General features: G+C 37.5%; 4 pseudogenes; all 4 read right to left on the bottom strand.

Annotated features, from left to right (window-relative positions):
* Positions 1-6,699: 6,699 nt before the first annotated feature.
* Positions 6,700-9,142, bottom strand: LOC116138817 (annotated as a pseudogene).
* Positions 9,143-9,146: 4 nt separating this feature from the next.
* Positions 9,147-11,189, bottom strand: LOC116138865 (annotated as a pseudogene).
* A 3,191-nt stretch (positions 11,190-14,380) lies between these two features.
* Positions 14,381-16,304, bottom strand: LOC116138816 (annotated as a pseudogene).
* A 139-nt stretch (positions 16,305-16,443) lies between these two features.
* On the bottom strand, positions 16,444-19,295 carry LOC116138815 (annotated as a pseudogene).
* Between the last annotated feature and the right edge of the window lie 1,801 nt (positions 19,296-21,096).

Here is a 21,096-nt window from a genome sequence, read left to right as displayed (position 1 = left end):
GCTTCTCATCCTACTCTGAGCCTAAATAAATAATTATAGGTCTCTTTTAATTTTATCATGTAAAGTTTATATCATTATCAAAGGATATCAAATAGAACCATTCAATGATTTGTCCAATCCTCGGTCAACTCATTTTAATACTGTAGCCGATTATTTAATAATATTTGAATAACTTAAACGAATTTATTATACATACAAGTTCTTTATAAACTAGTCACTGAATCAACATTTCTATCACCTAATGTAACATTATTCTTTTTGAAGCGTAGTTACTTTCCTTTCCTTAGAAAAGTATCCTGCTTCGCAAGTGTAGAAAAGAAAAAGAATAACCTTTCAATAGTAAAAGTCTGGAAAAGACTTTATTTTTCGGCAATGAAGGAGGCCGGAACTATTTAAACTACTGAAGTTGAGTGTCAATAATGTTAGTAGAAACTTCCTTACAGGACAAAACAACCAGGAAAGTTGAATAATTTCAAAGACCATAGCTAAAGGCAAAACATTGACCTCTTCTATAATACTGCTGCATCATATAATTAACTAAAACATGCAGCAGGTCGCTGGTTGTTTCTTTAACAACTTTTGACCATTCAACTAATGTTTCATTTCAAATATTTGACAATGCAGGGCTGTGTTGGTAAAATTCTAAAATAGGAGGTTAATTTGGTTTCATTTGAGCCCAAAACTATAAAGGGTCTAATAAATCGAGTAATGTTACAGTTACCGAAAAGAGCGCACCGAATTCATGCACCCAATGATGTGACGCAATCCTGACCATCGATTAATTATAATATAATTAATCGACGATCAAGATTATGCCACGTTATTCATTGCATGGATCTCGTACGCTCCTTTCGACAATTGTATATATTTTCCTAAAATCACTCTATAGTTTATTCCTTCACAGAATGATCAACCGCTGACAAAGTTCACGTTTGTTAAAATATTATTAATTATATGCTACCATAGTTTTGTTCTTGTCTACGCTAGTAAGAACTGATTTTTGGTCTAAACCATGCGTTTGTGGTTGACTTCTCCTCGGCACTCTAATGCTTTTTGCTTTTTATTGACTTGGGTTTAAAGAATTCCTGACGAAGACTTGTGCAGCACATGAATTTAGGAATATAGCAATGGACCAAAAATACAGTAATTTCAACGAGCTAGCCAACCCTGTGGAGACATTTTGAATGTCGTATTCCATATCGAGATTAATAATTTCCTTGTGAAATGAACATCATAGATGGTGGCATCTTATATATTTGGTATATGTTATTAGTTAAATTCCATCTTGTGGTCATTGTTTTATGATTTTAATATCCCTCTGAATTTATTAAATAAATTCAGTACTAGTCAAATCTTGGAAACAATTTAATTAATGATTCTTGATAAAATCGTGTTTAATTGTGTAAAGTTTTCAGTAGTCTACAATGAGATTCTTAATTGATATGAAATATTTGTCATTATCATGTCGACCTACATTGAGGTAGCAAGTACACCTTTAGGTCTCTCTTTAGTCACTTTTGGCACGTCTATGCAATGTTTTTTTTGGAACCAGCTTAATTTTCGAAGATCACTTTTTAGGTATTTCTCTTATCGAATAAGACAGCTAAAAGAATAAAAGCAATCTGATGCAGTTTCTTACGGCTTAAATGAAAAGCGACGAAACTTTCTTCAAATATTGAAATTTTATCCTGGAAACCGAAAGTATTACAGACTCTGCATAGGTTTACAAGTACAAATTCTAACACTGAATTACAGGACAAGACACTGTGCATTTCAAAGCCATTGCTTCTCCATCACCTAGGCATACATCAGAAATTGTTACTAATTAGCCAACAATTGTTATCTTCTAATTGATAATGATCAGTAAATCTTCCCAGTGAGAAGGCAGGTCTTTCACGTTGTCGAAGAGTTTTGTTTTTCCCCTTTCAACTGAGGTTTTGAAGCTGGAGAATTCTAAGGAAATGTAGCTGTTATGTTGGGTCACACACACACTCAGAAGTGTTTCACACGGGAATTAACTTTCATTGAACAGAAATGCTGAATATAAACATGTTTGCACTGCAGTTACACCTACTCGCAACAGACTTAAATCAAAATTTAAACAGCCATACTTTACTAACAACTACAACACATCACATTACATCTGCACCTAATCAACACAGATTTCTAGCTGAATTCACCTAAATAAACATTATAAAACAAAGAATGCTGGTGCATTACAGTAGAAACTAACAGCAACAGAACACCAGATTTTTTGCCGTCAGAATATGCACTCCAGTATTCAAAAAATTAACCAACTTCCTAGTTTCCAGCATAATATCATCTTAATCAACACTCCTCCTTGATATCATGCTGGAAACTCCAAGTTTGAGGCTGAATTCTTCAAACTTGGACTTATTCAATCCCTTGGTCATGATATCAGCAACTTGGTTCTCTCCCAAGCATGGACTAACTGATTTCTTTGCTTTGCTCTCGCCTCTCTCACAGCATGGATTTTAATTTTGATAGTTTTGTTCGACCATGGAGAATAGGATTCTTAGCAATTGCAACCGTTGACATATTATCACAATAAATGGTGGTAGACTCATTTTGATTCAGCCTCAAGTCTGTCAGAATTTTCTCAACCAGATTGCCTGGTTTGTAGCAGCTGCAGCAGAATGTATTATGCCTCAGCAGTGGTTGGGCTACTCTCTTGTTTTTTGGAGAGCCAACTGAAGACACCATGGTTAACAAAGAAAACATATCCAAAGTGCGTCTCATACATCAACTGAGCCTGCCCAGTCACTGTCTGAATAGCCTATTAACTGAATTTTTCTGCCTTTCTGAACCAGATTCCTAACTCAGTAGTCCCCTTAATGTACCGTAGCACCCTCTTTGCAGCCTTATAATGCATCTCACTTGGCTTGCATGAATCTAGACAAGGCTGTGGTGTACATCAAATCAGGCCTGGTTGCTGTCAAGTACAGCAAGCATCCTATCAAGCTTCTATACTCCTTCATCCACCCTTTTGGCACCATCTTCCTTGAGCTTCTGGCTAGGATCAGTTGGTATCAACTGATTTACAATTGTCCATATTGAACTTAATGACACCTCATTTGCATACTTCTTTTGACACACAAATATACCCTTTAAGCTTTGGTAATTTCCATGCCAAGAAGTAGCTCATTTCACCCAAATCAGTCATGTCAAATTCCATCTTCATTGCTCTTTTGACCTCTCCAACTGAACAAGATTGCTTCCAGTCAGCAGGAGGTCATCAACATAAAGAGAGACTATCATCACTCTCCTCTTTGTTCTTACATAAATGGTGGTGCTCATTTGGACTTCGGATATCCTAGCTTGCACAATAGTCATTATTCTACTATACCGGCTCTAGGGGCCTGTTTGAGACCATACAAGGCTTTTTTGAGCAGATAGACCTTCTCCTCCTTTCCCTTGACTTCATACCCCTCCGGTTGGCTCAATGTAGATTTCCTCATCAAGCAATCCATTAAAAAAAAATGCGACTTTACATCAAGTTGGAAGATTGTCCAACTGAATTATGCTGCCACTGCCATGAGAAGCCGATGGTGTCATGTCTTGCCACAGGTGCAAAAGTTTCTGAAAAATCAACTCCAAATTGTTGTGCAAAGCCTTTAACAACAGTCTTGCCTTGAGTTTATTCACTGATCCATCAGATTCAGTTTTCCTTTTAATATCCATTTAACTGTATACTTTTTTCTGTCAAGTGCCTATCAACCAGCTCCAAGTTTGATTTTTCTGAATCACATTCATCTCCTCCTGCATTGCAGCCTTCAGGCTTGAGATTTTGCAGCTTCAGCATAGCAGTGGCTCCAATTCAGCCACATTACACCTCTCATATATGTCATGCAAAGACCTGGTTGCCTCGGACTGGCATTTCATCCACTTCTTCAGGATTCAATTCTGCATTCTGAATTTTTGGATCTGTGTCATGTTGGCTGCTGATCCTTCTCTCAACTTGCCTCTTTTCCCAATTCCATAGCTCCTTCATCAACCTTGACATCCCTACTAATCACAATCCTTTTGGAGCATGGATTGAAAATTCGGTAGGTTTTAGACTGGCTGCTGTATCCAATCATGATGCCTACTTCAGCCTTTCATCCAACTTTGTCCTTTGTTTGCTGAACAAACACATAACACACACTTCCAAATACTTTCAAATGATCCCCATTTGTCTTGACACCATACTAGGCTTCAAAGGGAGTCTTGTTGTCAAGTGCTTTGGTTGTAACCGATTAAGTAGATAGATCCTAGTGTTGACAGCTTTTTCCCAGAAAATTTTGGCAAATTTTTCTCAATCATCATGCACCTAGCCATTTCCATCACTGTCCTATTCTTTCTCTCACTCACTCCATTTTGTGTGGGTGTATGGACTGCTGAACTGATGCCAAATTCCAGCCTTTGCATGCTTCTTCAAACTCATTGGAAGTGTACTCACCACATTGTCACTTCTTAATGACTTAAGTGTCAAACCTGTTTGGTTTTTCTACCTGCAATTTGAACCTTTTAAACACAGTAGCTACCCTCTTTTTTTTATTCAAAAATGCACCCATTGTCATCCTAGAATAACATTCTTGAAAGGATGAAGTACCTACTCCCACTTAGAGAAGTTTGCTGCATTGGACCACACACATCAGTGTGCCACAGCTGAGCTTTTCACTTGCTCTCCAGCTTTATTTGTAGGAATGGAGGCCTGCTGATTTTTTGCCAATTTGGCAGTTTTTGTACAATCCTTCACCTTGTCTATTTGAGTAAGTTATGGACAGGTTTTTGTGTTTAAGTTCCTTGAGGGCAGGATATGAAGTGTCCAAATCTCCTATGCCACAACTCTGAATCATCTATCCTAGCTGAGTAGTTTTGAAAAGCAACCTTTCCCCATTCTATAGGAAAACCTTTTCCTTGCATTCTAACCTTCATCATTTAGTCCCATCACTCTATAAATACACAAGTGAGGTCCTTGAAATGCAGAGAATAATTTTTCTCTAACATTTGTCCTACACTAGTAGGCTCAAACTGATTTTAGGCACAAACAAAACATCAGCTATGAGTTTAGTACCTGTTTTGATTTGGACAGAAACATCACCTTTGCCTTTCACCTCTATAGTCTCACCATTTTCCCACTTTCACCTTGGATTGGTAACCTTCCTCTAAGCTCACAAAATTGCTGGCATTTGGGGTCATATGGTTGGTGCAGCCGCTGTCAATCAACCAAATGGCTTGCAACCATGCATTTAGAGACCACAACACAGCTGCTCTGACTCTCTTCTGTCTGCTGGGAGTGCTAGGAACTTTCTACAGCTTGAGCTTGCTGTTCCTGCTGATTCCCTTTGTTCTTACACACTCTTTCAATGTGCCCAAATTGTTTACAAGACCTGCATTGAATGCTAGGCCTGAACCAACATCTATTTTTAGAGTGGTTCTTTTTTCTGCTTGAGGACAAGGAGCAAAAGTTCTTGCTGCACCCACATTCTTTCCTCCTTGATTACTCACTTTTCTTTCCCCTTCTTCTCTCCAGCGTACCTTCTGCTTTTCCTTTGAAATCCCTTCCCTTTTTGACTTACAAACATAGCTCCTTCACTCAAATCTTCTTGCCTCAGTAGCCTCCTCTGTTCTTATGCTTGAAAGGAATGCACAAGTTTCTGCTAGGTTGATCTGGGACAGGTCTTTTGATCTTCAATGAGGAGATTTTTGCTTCAAATCTTTCGGGTAAACTAACAAAACCTTTTCCACAATCCTCTGATCAGTCAGCTCCTCCCCAAGCAACTTAATCTTGTTTAACATTCATTAATCTATCCACATACTCCTTGACATTTTCAGTTTCTTGCATTTTGAGCACTTCAAACTCTCTCCTCAAGTTTAGGATCTGCTGTTTCTGGTTTGGGTACTTACCCCAAACTCCTCCTTGAGCTGTGTCCCAAGCTTCTTGGAGTATCACAAGCCATTATCATGGAGAAGACCTAGTCAGTTACTACAGAATGGATGCAGGAGAGTTTCCTGGAGCCTTTGCAACCTCCTTCATCCTAATCTGATTAGTGTTGGGTTTGCTCCAAGTTGAGGGAGTTGTCTCTCTTCCTCCACATATTGCCATAAGGAATGGCCTCTCAAATAGGTCTTCATTTTGATAGCCCAAACTGGTACTGCTCACCATTGAAGATAGTGTGGAAAGTGGTGCTGGATTTGTTGCCATGGAGGAGATCTTAGAGAGTTAGCTATGTTTAAGATTTAAGATTTTAGTCTGAAAAACTCACAATTGGCTCTGATACCAAATGAAGGTTTTGAAGCTGAGACATTCTAAGGAAATGTAGCTGTTATGTTGGGTCCACACACCACTCAAGAATCTTTCACATGGGAATTAACTTTCATTGAACAGAAATGCTGAATATAAACATGGTTTGCACTGCAGTTACACCTACTCTGCAGCAGACTTAACAAAATTTAAACAGCCATACTTACTAACAACTACAACCACATCACATTACATCTGCACCTAATCAACAGCAGATTTCTAGCTGAATTCACCTAAAATAAACATTATAAAAAACAAAGAAATGCTGGTGCATTTCAGTAAGAACAACGCCAACAGAACACCGAATTTTTGCCGCTAGAATATGCAGCTCCAGTATTACAAAAAGTACCCAACTTCCTGAGTTTCCAGCATAATATCATCTTAATCACACATCACATTACAACGGCAGAAGACATTGTAGGCCTGTCAATGTATCATCTTGAACACAAAACAACCAATCTGGAAGTATCTTAAAGCTTCATCATGATCCGTCGTATCAGCTAATAATGGGTCCATTAACTCCAATGCATTCCCCTCATTCCATAGTTGCCATGCCTGCATCATCACTTGGTTAATACGGCTAACATTAATGTTAGCACATGTAGAACATTGATATGAATTGCAGAGTAAAAGAATTTACCTGCGCTACCAGGGTAGGAGCTTTTTTAGATTTATGGTCACCGGCATTCCTCCTTCCGGTGATGATTTCAAGCAAGAGAACTCCAAAGCTATAAACATCAGACTTAATGGAGTATAATCCCTCCATAGCGTACTCCGGAGGCATGTAACCACTATTTCACCAACAAAATAACAAGATTTTGTCAGTCAATCCCTCCATGGCCTTTCCTAATGAACTTTTAATATACAATAATAAAAAAAATATGTGTTTCTACATGTCAAATTCAAACCATTTCTGACCCAAAAATTAAACAAGTTTAATACTTACTATGTTCCAACTATTCTTGCTGTATTAGCCTCTCCTTCACCACCTGCAAAAATCCTGGCCATTCCAAAGTCTGAGATCTTTGGATTCATTTCAGAGTCCAACAAAACGTTACTCGGTTTTAGGTCTCTATGAATGACTCTAAGTCGAGAATCTTCATGAAGATAAAGAATTCCCTTTGCAATTCCATTTACAATATTAATACGTTCACTCCAACTGAGTTGCGCACGTTTCCTTGGATCTAACCATTAAATATAGTTTCTATGAAGTCAATTGGAGGAGCCAAGCTGAAAAAAATCAGAAAAAAGAAAATGGACATAAAACTTACCAAAAAGGATTACATCGAGGCTACTGTTTGGCATAAACTCGTAGACAAGCAGCTTTTCCTCTCCATCTACACAAAAACCAAGAAGCCTAACGAGATTTTTGTGCTGTAGTTTCAGTATGAGTAGGACTTCATTTGTGAATTCCTCGGTACCCTGCTCAGAACAAGCGGAAAGCCTTTTTACTGCTACTTCCTGTCCATCACCTAATATACCCTGAAAAAGCCACTTCCTTCTGGTTAATGGAACAATCAGTTAATGAATCATTAGATATATTATATTCTTTTACCTTGTAAACAGGACCAAACCCGCCTTGTCCGAGCATATTAGAATCAGAGAAACTATCAGTTGCAACATGTATAGTTTTTAGATCAATATAAAATTCCTGAGCCTTTAGATCATCTGTCCCCTCAATATGCTGGTCACGAAAATCTGTTCTGTTCTGATCACGACTATTGCCGGATTGAACTTGAATATTAACTTGAGCCTCAAGGTGCTGTTAAAAAGAAAATAAAACAAACGAAAGAAAAACAGTCCTATAAGCAACTTTACATTTCCGACTTCCTTTTCTTGTTCTAATACAGTAGACTGCACAAGCCAAGGCTACTAGCAATATTAGACATACCAAGATAGTTGATAGAATTATAATAATCCATATCTTCCTTTGGTTGCCTGCATTTGAAAGCATAAAATTCTGAATCTTGATTTTTAATTCATCAAACACAAGTATTGAAAAGCAATTCTCATTGGAAACTACACTCAACAGTAATTACCTTTCCCTGTGGCTCTGTTTTCATCAGTGTCAGCAAATTCAGTGACACCTTCATAGAAGGCATATAATTCATACCTCAAATAGCAACTACGACTGACAAGTTGTGCTCCTCGAGAAAAATAGCAACAAGATGAAATATTCGCAATTGCAATCTCGAGACACGTATTACAATCATCAGCAGATAAATCTCTAGTGCACTGAATTAGAGCATATAACGTATCTGTATCGGTAAAAGGTACATTTCCAGTAGCATACATCTCAGTTGAAGGATCAAAAACTGCTGCCTTGGTGAGATAACTTAGAATTTTCTTCACGAGAGACTTATATCTTTCTGGTTCCAATACATTTTTGACGTTAAATAAGGGGATGTTTCGTGTGACATCCAGTCAGCCAAAGAAATTTTCATTAGAGTAGCGCAGTTGACATACTTCTTCCCATACAACTGCTTCGGTTTTGTTTGGACAAAGCCTCTCACCATTTTGTGATGCAATTTCTATGCAGGTTTTGCAATCATCATTTTGAGTATAGTTCAGGCACATGTACAGACCATAAACTGTGTCTGAGGAATTTCCAACTGAGGTATTGAAAAACTTGGGAATAGAAGTATTTGAGGGTAAGGACCTGAAGAGATTGTCGAGGTTATGTTCGAATGGACTATCAGCTGCATAATTCGTATCTTGTGGACAAAGACTGTAGGGAGGATCTGCACGAGCAAGATCATGAAAAGCAGCTATGAGACAACAAAGAAAAAGTTGTTTAATAGTTCTTGAAACACTGAAGATATGGACCATTTCCATTTCGTCCACGATAAACTCTGTGTTTTTCAGCTGAAATTGTGTCTTCCTCTACAGAACCTTAAGCTGATTATATAAGCAAACCATACATGCTCCTGGAGTCTCTTCCCATCTAGTTCAAAGATATTTTCTAGGAAGAACCATTGGGAGAAAATCATGACATTCATTTTGCTTAAGTCAAGAACCACTGGGAAAATGTCTTTATACTAATAATTTATATCATGGAAACGCATAAACTGCTGAACTGTGGTCCTGGGGCTGTAAGTGTACTCCAAAGAAACTGCCTGATCTTATTGACATAAAACTAAACTAATAATTTAGAAATTCAATGACTGTAACTAAATTATAATAAACCTTGAAGGATGACTTTCGATATCTACTTATAGAACACCATGCTTTAAGGGGGAGAGATCAATCTTTTGTCCCAGAAATTCCACGTTGTCTGGTAAAACTATTGAGTCTGTTATCTGAGGAGTCCCAATGATGCCTTCTTCAAACTTGATCTAAACAGAAGGAAATGAAATAGCCAATTAGAGCTCAATCAAAACTTACAACTCTCAAATACATTCAGAGATGCAAAAAGATGAGGGCTTTCTCTTTCACATTATTAGTGTTTCGATCTTGCCAATTAAACCATTTCTTAGGAAGTAATCCATCATTTCATTGGTTATAGTCCTGAACTAATTGGCACAACTTGAAAGAAGATGCAATTAATGTAATTACAAACCTGCACACGCTTGGGACTTCGGACTTCAAATTTGGCATTGGTACTATAGGATGTTGTAGCCAATGGTCCAGAAAACCGGATAGAGTTCTGGACAATGAAGCTCTCTGAGTCAATTGTCTGAGATATCTCCTCCACTCTCGCCAATTGCAATAAACCCCTTGACAATAAGGGAAACAAACCGGAAAAGGATGTATACCTGCATTGCCACACATAATTTTAAACTCAGTATCAACAAGACTACAGTATGAAAAGCGTAAGTTCATCTATTGGTGCTACAGCTGCCTCTCTGTTCCAACTCAAGAGAATCTACAACCTCTTTTGCCATCAGACTTAAAACAGTTTCTTGGAGAGTTCTGCAGCCACCTAATATATATTATCAAAGTAGAATTGATTATATAAAAGCATATTCATGATAGAATACAAGATCGCCAGTGGAATATCCAAAGTTCTTATCTCAATTTTACAACTCCAAGTTCTTGAGAGAATCTCTAACCCTCCAACTATATTGTTAACAAAATCACTAATTTTCTAGTGATAAATATATACCTATGAGCAATAACCAAACAAATTATCAAAAAGGATTAAAATTTCATTCAAAAATAATATCATATTTTCATTTCTAAAGCAATAGAATTCAACTAAAATAACCTGTGTGATTATATCATCCTAAATCAACCGAAGTTTCAACTTAGCTCAAGTACTAACAAACCACAAAAATACCCAATTTTAAAAACTCCCAAATTCAATCCCTTCACCATAATTTTCCCACGAAACAAACAGCAAAACAAACACTTACGCAAGAATCCATTTGCCGTTAAGCAAAGCTAACCCTTAGTCGGTGCAGGAGTCGGATTTTTACCTTCAAGCTGTGTCATAAGCTCAACAATTTCCGCTCTAGTTTTGCTAGTCGCCGTCAACCCGCGATCGATCCCATAGAACGAATCTACTAACGCCTTCTTCAAGTTATCAATCTCCGTCACTTCTTTGGGCTTCTCCTCCTCTACCACGGCTACGGCACCACCTTCTTCCTCCCTATCGGGACCCCACTCGTCATCGTCCATGGACCGAGTCACAAAGACAGGCCTTGAATTCAAAGACTTATTAGTAATTCTTTTCGAAATCCTGGCTGAGTTCAGAGGAAGAATCGAAGGCTTTACAGCAGTGAGCTGGTGATGAGATGGGATTAAAGAAAGAGTCTTGCATGGAAATTGACACAGATGAAAGAGTGAAGCCATTGGCTCTTCAGTATCTCGATTACAAAGAGAAAAGTCTTTTGAAGTCGGAACAGAGGAACAACAGAGACAAGAAAAAGGTTATTGAGCTTTGTAAATTGTGTAATGTTCCAAGGCTGTCTGAAATGAAGCCGAAGGGAGACGAGTTTCTCCTTGGACTAAATAGTGTTATTTGATGAGATTATGAGGGCAATATTGGGTTTGGTGGGAAGGAGTCCAATTGAATTGGTTTTTTGACACGTGGATGTTTAATTACCAAATATTCTATATTATTTGGTTCATATAATTTGGGTTATTAATTAGAGTGTTTAGACCGATTTACCTACACATTAATTACTGGACCAAATAAATTATAAATATGATAGATAATGACTTTGTGTGACTTAAACTAAGGGTGCAAACAAACCGAGCCAAGTTTTGGATTAATTAAGCTCAGCTCATTTACTATGATGTCAAGCTTGAGCTTAAAAATTAGAGTTCGAGTGAGATTGAGCTCGAGCTCACCAAAAAAAAAAAACTCTCAAATTCTTTATTTTTTTTGCTTTTCTAATCAAGCTCGAGTCGGGCCAAAATCTGGTAGCTCGAACTCGCCTTGACACTATAGCCAGGCCGAGTCGAACTCAAGTTGCTCACGAGCAAGTCATCTCAGCTAACACCCCTAACTCAAATACAAGACCACTGAATAACCTACAATTTTTTTATCCGACCTCAAGCTAAATGGTTTAATTAGAGCCTTTGAAAGAGCATTTTGCTGGTGTTAAATTAAATTAGAAAATGACTCGAAGGTCTTTTGTTTAGGTATGACATGTCGAAGTGATACTCCTAGAGTTGATGAGATCTCTCGTTTTTATATGACATTTCGTAGTGACACTTCTAGAGTTGATGACAAGTCGTTGTCAGAGGATAAATAAAACCGATTTGTCTGATTTTGATAAAGGATCAAGCTTTTCTAAGCTTTGAGATTGTGTAATCTAAATGGCCCACTTTTAGCCCTAGGTTTCTGGCCCATATCTCCTCAACAAACAAAATATTAAGCCATTAGAGAAATTCAAGGATTAAGTAACATATATTTAATCACTTGGCTCGTAGATTGTGGCGAGATGATAAGATTATAGGTTATCAAAAGGTTTTATGTTTGAGTTAGACAAAGTGCTCATCTATCATATTTATAATTTATTTGACTCATTGAGCTTGTATGGTGTTGAATGAACTTGAAAATAAGTTTTAAAGCTTGTATAATGCTTAATAGACTTGAAATTAGTTAACTCGAACACTCTCACTTAGAGCTGGGCATTTGAGACTGGGCCCAAAAGCCCAGCTCCAAAACCCGATCCTAGGACCGGTCCTTGAGAGGCCTGGTCCCAAAATAGGACCAAGCTTAAGGAGGAGGGCCCGGGCCCTCCACTGGGCCCTCCTTCAAGGCCCAGGCCTGGGACCGGTCCCAGGCCTAGGCCCAAAAAATTTTGTATTTTTTCAATAAAGTCCCCTCCCAAATTACATAAAACCCCCTGTTAATTTTAAAATAAATATAAATTTCGAGGGTTAAAATAAAATTTTACAAAATTTATAAAAAAAATCCCAGGTCTAAAAAATTTATAAAATTTACCCCTAAAAAATATTAAAAACCCCCTATAAAATTTTGTTTTGCCCCCAAAATATAAAAAAATTGAGGGGGAAAAATAAAATTATCCAAGCCCCATGGGACCAGTCCCGACTAGGCCTAGGGCCTGGTCCGGGTCATGGTTTTTCTCATGGGCTTGGTACCGGTCCCAAGTCCATGAGTGACTGGTCCCATTTGGGACTAGTCCCAAACGGGCCCAGGCCTAGGCCCGTAAGGGACTGGTCCCTGTCCACCTCTACTATGACTGTATGGTGTTCAGTGGACTTAAGAATTAGTTTCAGAGCTTGTACGGTATTTAATGGATTTAAGAATTAGTTTCACAAGCTGATCGGAACACCTGATTACCAAAAAAAAAATATTACTTGGAATAAACAAAGTAGTTGGAATGTCCAAATACAAAAATGGATTGTTATTGTTTTAACTATGTGGAACAAGTACATCTTTCACCATCGTTCATAATCAGTCCAAAAAGCAAATTAATTTGTCTTTCTGGGTCTTCAAAATATTTTTTGTGGACAACAAAGAAGAAGAATTCAAAGAAAAAGCTTACGTCCATAAGATCGTAAACAAATGATTAAACAATACAAACTTGAGGCTACCAAACACCAAAGCTGATATCATCCACAGTATCGAAAAACCTTTAAAAAAAACAAAGCGTGATTGCAAACTTTTGTGTGGTAGGCTTATCAATTCAATGGGGTGGCGTCCACATCGAAGGCCCTATAATGGATTGGAGTTCTTCGTAGACCAATCATTCATCCAAACCATAAACTAAACAATAACACTACACAAACATCAATCCCTTACAACATCCCCTTACAATATGACATGGCAGCTGACATGGCAGATACCACCTCATCTGCCACGTCAGCTAGATGCCACATCACTTCCCCCTAAAAAAAAAAAAAAAAAAAAAAAAATTCTCTAACCCTAAATTTCAAAATTTAGCATAACCCCATGAATCAAATCTTAATCCCAAAATTCATTTGCAAACCCTAAAGTTGAAATCTCCATCAGTTTGGTATAGTTAGGGCACATGTACAGACCATAAACGTGTCTGAGGAATTTCCAACTGAGGTTGAAAACATTGGGAATAGAAGTATTTGAGGGTAAGGACTGAAGAGATTGTCGAGGTTATGTTCGAATGGACTATCAGCTGCAATCGTATCTTGTGGACAAAGACTGTAGGAGGATCTGCACGAGCAAGATCATGAAAAGCACTATGAACAACAAAGAAAAGTTGTTTATAGTTTCTTGAAACACTGAGATATGAGACCATTTCCATTTCGTCCACGATAAACTCTGTGTTTTTCAGCGAATTGTGTCTTCCTCTACAGAACCTTAAGCTGATTATATAAGCAAACCATACATGCTCCTGGAGTCTCTTCCCATAGTTTCAAAGAATTTTCTAGGAGAAACCATTGGGAGAAAATCATGACATATTTTGCTTAAGTCAAGAACCACTGGAAAATGTCTTTATACTAATAATTATATCATGGAAACGCATAAACTGCTGAATGGGGTCCTGGGGCTGTAAGTGTACCCAAAGAACTGCCTGATCTTATTGACATAAAACTAAACTATAATTTAGAAATTCAATGATGTAACTAAATTATAATAAACCTTGAAGAGACTTTCGATATCTACTTATAGAACACCTGTTAAGGGGAGAGATCAATCTTTTGTCCCAGAAATTCCACGTTGTCTGGTAAAACTATTGAGTCTGTTTATACTGAGGAGTCCCAATGATGCCTTCTTCAAACTTGATCTAAACAGAAGGAAATGAAATAGCCAATTAGAGCTCAATCAAAACTTACAACTCTCAAATACATTCAAGATGCAAAAAGATGAGGGCTTCTCTTTCACATTATTATGTTTTCGTCTGCCAATTAAACCATTTCTTAGGAAGTAATCATCATTTCATTGGTTATAGTCCGAACTAATTGGCACAACTTGAAAGAAGATGCAATAATGTAATTACAAACCTGCACACGCTTGGGACTTCGGACTTCAAATTTGGCATTGGTACTATAGGAGGTTGTAGCCAATGGTCCAGAAAACGGATAGAGTTCTGGACAATGAAGCTCTCTGAGTCAATTGTCTGAGATATCTCCTCCACTCTCGCAATTGCAATAAACCCCTTGAAATAGGGAAACAAACCGGAAAAGATGTATACCTGATTGCCACACATAATTTTAAACTAGTATCAACAAGACTACAGTATGAAAAGCGTAAGTCATCTATTGGTGTACAGCTGCCTCTCTGTTCCAACTCAAGAGAATCTACAACCTCTTTTGCCATCAGACTTAAAACAGTTTCTTGGAGAGTTCTGCAGCCACCTAATATATTATCAAAGTAGATGATTATATAAAAGCAAATTCATGATAGAATACAAGATCGCCAGTGGAATATCCAAAGTTCTTATCTCATTACAACTCCAAGTTCTTGAGAGAATCTCTAACCCTCCAACTATATTGTTAACAAAATCACTAATTTTCTAGTGATAAATATATACCTATGAGCAATAACCAAACAAATTATCAAAAAGGATTAAAATTCATTCAAAAATAATATCATATTTTCATTTCTAAAGCAATAGAATTCAACTAAAATAACCTGTGTGATTATATCATCCTAAATCAACCGAAGTTTCAACTTCAGCTCAAGTACTAACAAACCCACAAAAATACCCAATTTTAAAAACTCCCAAATTCATCCCTTCACCTAATTTTCCCACGAAACAAACAGCAACACAAACACTTACGCAAGAATCCATTTGCCGTTAAGCAAAGCTAACCCTTAGTGGTGCAGGAGTCGGATTTTTACCTTCAAGGGTGTCATAAGCTCACACAATTTCCGCTCTAGTTTGCTAGTCGCCGAACCCGCGATCGATCCCATAGAACGAATCTACTACGCCTTCTTCAAGTATCAATCTCCGTCACTCTTGGGTTTCATCCTCTACACGGCTACGGCACCACTCTTCCTCCCTAGGGACCCACTCGTCATCGTCCATGACCGAGTCACAAAGACAGGCCTTGAATTCAAAGATATAGTAATTCTTTCGAAATACTGGCTGAGTTCAGAGGAAGAATCGAGCTTTACAGCAGTGAGCTGGTGAGAATGGGATTAAGAAAGAGTCTTGCATGGAAATGACACAGATGAAAGAGTGAAGCCATTGGCTCTTCAGTATCTCGATTAACAAGAAGAAAAGTCTTTTGAAGTCGGAACAGAGGAAACACAGAGACAAGAAAAAGGTTATTAGCGTTGTAAATTGTGTAAGTTCCAAGGCTGTCTGAAATGGAAGCGAAGGGAGACGAGTTGTCCTGTGAACTAAAAGTGTATTTTGGATCACCTAGGCAAAACATCAGAAATTGTTAAGTAATTAGCCAAACAATTGTTATCTTCTAACTGATAATGATCAGTAAATCTTCCCAGTGAGAAGGCAGGTCTTTCAGGTTGTCGAGCAGTTTTGGTTTCCCCTTTCAACATTAAAATGGCAGAAGACATTGTAGGCCTGTCAAATGCATCCTCTTGAACGCATAACAAACCAATATGGAAGTATCTTAGAAATTCATCATGATCCATTGTATCAGTTAATAATGGGTCCATTAACTCCAATGCATTCCCCTCATGAGTAATACTATATTTACACCACCCATTACACCATTTTCATTACACGATGATGTGGCATATGTCACATCCACATAAATTTTTAATTATTTTAAATTTTTAATATTATAATAAAATAATTATTAGTAAAATGGTCAGTGTAATGAAAATGGTGTAATGGATGGTGTAGCATTACTCATCCCCTCATTCCATAGTTTCCATTCCTGCATCATCATTTGGTTAATATGGTTAACATTAATGTTAGCACTTGTAGAACATTGATATCAATTGCGGAGTACAAGAATTTACCAGCGCTAGCAGGGTAGGAGCTTTTTTTAATTTATGGTCGCCGGCATTCCTCCTTCCGGTGATAATTTCAAGCAAGAGAACTCCAAAGCTATGAACATCGGACTTAATGGAGTATAATCCCTCCATAGCATACTCTGGAGGCATGTAACCACCTATTTCACCAACAAAATAACAAGATTTTGTCAGTCAATCCCTCCATGGCCTTTCCTAATGAACTTTTAATATACAATAATCAAAATATATGTGTTTCTACGTGTCAAATTCAAATCATTTCTGACCCAAAAATTAAACAAGTTTAATACTTACTATGTTCCAACTATTCTTGCTGTATTAGCTTCTCCTTCACCACCCGCAAAAATCCTAGCCATTCCAAAGTCTGAGATCTTTGCATTCATTTCAAAGTCCAAAAAGACATTACTCGGTTTTAGGTCTCTATGAATGACTCTAAGTCGAGAATCTTCATGAAGATAAAGAATTCCCTTTGCAATTCCATTTACAATATTAATACGTTCACTCCAACTAAGTTGAGCACGTTTCCTTGGATCTAACCATTAAATATAGTTTCTATGAAGTCAATTGGAGGAGCCAAGCTGAAAAAAATCAGAAAAAAGAAAATGGACATAAAACTTACCAAAAAGGATTACATCGAGGCTACTGTTTGGTATAAACCCTTAGACAAGCAGCTTTTCCTCTCCATCTACACAAAAACCAAGAAGCCTAAAAGATTTTTGTGCTGTAGTTTCAGTATGAGTAGGACTTCATTTGTGAATTCCTCGGTACCCTGCTCAGAACAAGCGGAAAGCCTTTTTACTGCTACTTCCTTTCCATCACCTAATATACCCTGAAAAAGCCACTTCCTTCTGGTTAATGGAACAATCAGTTAATGAATCATTAGATATATTATATTCTTTTACCTTGTAAACAGGACCAAACCCGCCTTGTCCGAGCATATTAGAATCAGAGAAACTATCAGTTGCAACATGTATAGTTTTTAGATCAATATAAAATTCCTGAGCCTTTAGATCATCTGTCCCCTCAATATGCTGGTCACGAAAATCTGTTCTGTTCTGATCACGACTATTGCCGGATTGAACTTGAATATTAACTTGAGCCTCAAGGTGCTGTTAAAAAGAAAATAAAACAAACGAAAGAAAAACAGTCCTATAAGCAACTTTACATTTCCGACTTCCTTTTCTTGTTCTAATACAGTAGACTGCACAAGCCAAGGCTACTAGCAATATTAGACATACCAAGATAGTTGATAGAATTATAATAATCCATATCTTCCTTTGGTTGCCTGCATTTGAAAGCATAAAATTCTGAATCTTGATTTTTAATTCATCAAACACAAGTATTGAAAAGCAATTCTCATTGGAAACTACACTCAACAGTAATTACCTTTCCCTGTGGCTCTGTTTTCATCAGTGTCAGCAAATTCAGTGACACCTTCATAGAAGGCATATAATTCATACCTCAAATAGCAACTACGACTGACAAGTTGTGCTCCTCGAGAAAAATAGCAACAAGATGAAATATTCGCAATTGCAATCTCGAGACACGTATTACAATCATCAGCAGATAAATCTCTAGTGCACTGAATTAGAGCATATAACGTATCTGTATCGGTAAAAGGTACATTTCCAGTAGCATACATCTCAGTTGAAGGATCAAAAACTGCTGCCTTGGTGAGATAACTTAGAATTTTCTTCACGAGAGACTTATATCTTTCTGGTTCCAATACATTTTTGACGTTAAATAAGGGGATGTTTCGTGTGACATCCAGTCAGCCAAAGAAATTTTCATTAGAGTAGCGCAGTTGACATACTTCTTCCCATACAACTGCTTCGGTTTTGTTTGGACAAAGCCTCTCACCATTTTGTGATGCAATTTCTATGCAGGTTTTGCAATCATCATTTTGAGTATAGTTCAGGCACATGTACAGACCATAAACTGTGTCTGAGGAATTTCCAACTGAGGTATTGAAAAACTTGGGAATAGAAGTATTTGAGGGTAAGGACCTGAAGAGATTGTCGAGGTTATGTTCGAATGGACTATCAGCTGCATAATTCGTATCTTGTGGACAAAGACTGTAGGGAGGATCTGCACGAGCAAGATCATGAAAAGCAGCTATGAGACAACAAAGAAAAAGTTGTTTAATAGTTCTTGAAACACTGAAGATATGAACCATTTCCATTTCGTCCACGATAAACTCTGTGTTTTTCAGCTGAAATTGTGTCTTCCTCTACAGAACCTTAAGCTGATTATATAAGCAAACCATACATGCTCCTGGAGTCTCTTCCCATCTAGTTCAAAGATATTTTCTAGGAAGAACCATTGGGAGAAAATCATGACATTCATTTTGCTTAAGTCAAGAACCACTGGGAAAATGTCTTTATACTAATAATTTATATCATGGAAACGCATAAACTGCTGAACTGTGGTCCTGGGGCTGTAAGTGTACTCCAAAGAAACTGCCTGATCTTATTGACATAAAACTAAACTAATAATTTAGAAATTCAATGACTGTAACTAAATTATAATAAACCTTGAAGGATGACTTTCGATATCTACTTATAGAACACCATGCTTTAAGGGGGAGAGATCAATCTTTTGTCCCAGAAATTCCACGTTGTCTGGTAAAACTATTGAGTCTGTTATCTGAGGAGTCCCAATGATGCTCTTCTTTCAAATCTTGTATTTCTAAACATGAGCATGGAAAGAAATAGCCCAAGTGAGCTTCAACAAACTTCACACTCTCAAATAATTCTAGAGAGCAAAAAAAAGATGAGGGCTTTCTCTTCACATGTATTCAGTGTTTCGCATCGTTGACAATTAACCATTTCTTAGGAAGTAATCATCATTTCATTGGTTATTAGTCTGAAAACTAATTGGCACAACTTGAAAGAAGTATGCAATTAATGTAATTACAACTGCACACGCTTGGGACTTCGGATTCAAATTTGGCATTGTCTATAGGATGTTGTAGCCAATGGTCCAGAAAAAGCTGATAGAGTTCTGGACAATGAAGACTCTCTGAGTCAATTGTCTGGATATCTCCTCCACTCTCGCAATTGCAGCATATCAACCCCTTGACAATAAGGGAAACAACACGCGGAAAAGGATGTATACCTGCATGCACACATAATTTTAAAAGCTCATATCAACAAGACTACAGTATGTATTAAGCGTAAGGTCATTATTGGTGCTACAGTGCCTCTTGTTCCAAATCAAGAGAATTTCTACAACCTCTTTTGCCATCAGATCCTAAAACAGTTTCTTGGAGAGTTCTGGCCACGCTAATATATATTATCAAAGTAGAATGATTTATAATAAAAGCATATTCAGGATAGAATACAACGCTAGACTGCAGTGGAATATCCAAAGTTCTTATCCTCAATTTTACAACTCCAAGTTCTTGAGAAATCTCTAAACCTCCAAAATATATGTTAACAAAATCACTAATTTTCTAGTGATAAATACTATCTGATGAGCAATAACCAATACACATAATATCAAATAAGGATTAATAATTCATTCAAAAATAAACTCATAGTTTCATTTCAATAAAGCAATCGAGAATTTCAAACTAAAATAACCGTGATTATATCATCCTAACAACGAAGATTTCAAACTAGCGCATAGTACTAACAAACCACAAAAATAACCAATTTTAAAAAACTCCCAAAATTCAATCCCATTCACCATAATTTTCACCACGAAACAAACAGCAAAACAAAACACTTACGCAAGAACCATTTGCCGTTAAGCAAGCTAACCCTAGTCGGTGCAGGAGCCGGACTGTTTTACCTTCAAGCTGTTGTACATAAGATCAACAATTTCCGCACCTAGTTTGCTATGTCGCCGTCGAAACCCTGCGATCGATCCCACTAGAACGAAATCTACTAGACTGCCCTTTTCAAGTTCATCAATCTCACGTCACTATCTTCGGCTTTCTACATCCTCGTACCAACGGCTACGGCCCACCAGCTCGTGCACTTCCCTATCGGGTACCCCCAATCGTTCATTCGTCATGCGACCGAGTCACAAACGCACGGCCGCATGAATCAAAGACTTATTAGTAATTCTTTTCGACAATCATGTGCTGAGTTCATGAGGAAGAATCGAAGGCATTTACTAGCAGTAGATGGTGATGAGATGTGGATTAAGAAGAGAGTCTTGATGGAAATGACACAGCATGAAAGAGTGAAGCCATTGGCGCTCTTCAGTATCTCGAGTTAAAAGAGAAAAGTCTTTTGAAGTCGGAACAGAGGAACAACAGAGACAAGAAAAAGGTTATGTAGCTTTGTAAATTGTGTGTAAGTGTCCAAGGCTTTGCGTCTGAAATGAGGACGAAGGGAGACGAGTTTCTCCTGGACTAAATAGTAGTTATTTGATGAGATTATGAGGGCAATTTGGGTTTGTGGGAAGGAGTCCAATTGGAATTGGTTTTTTGACACGT

This window comes from Pistacia vera, unplaced genomic scaffold (genome assembly GCF_008641045.1).
Source record: "Pistacia vera cultivar Batoury unplaced genomic scaffold, PisVer_v2 Contig344, whole genome shotgun sequence".
Classification (NCBI taxonomy): Eukaryota; Viridiplantae; Streptophyta; class Magnoliopsida; order Sapindales; family Anacardiaceae; genus Pistacia; species Pistacia vera.
This window is presented reverse-complemented; position numbering and strand designations above follow the sequence as displayed.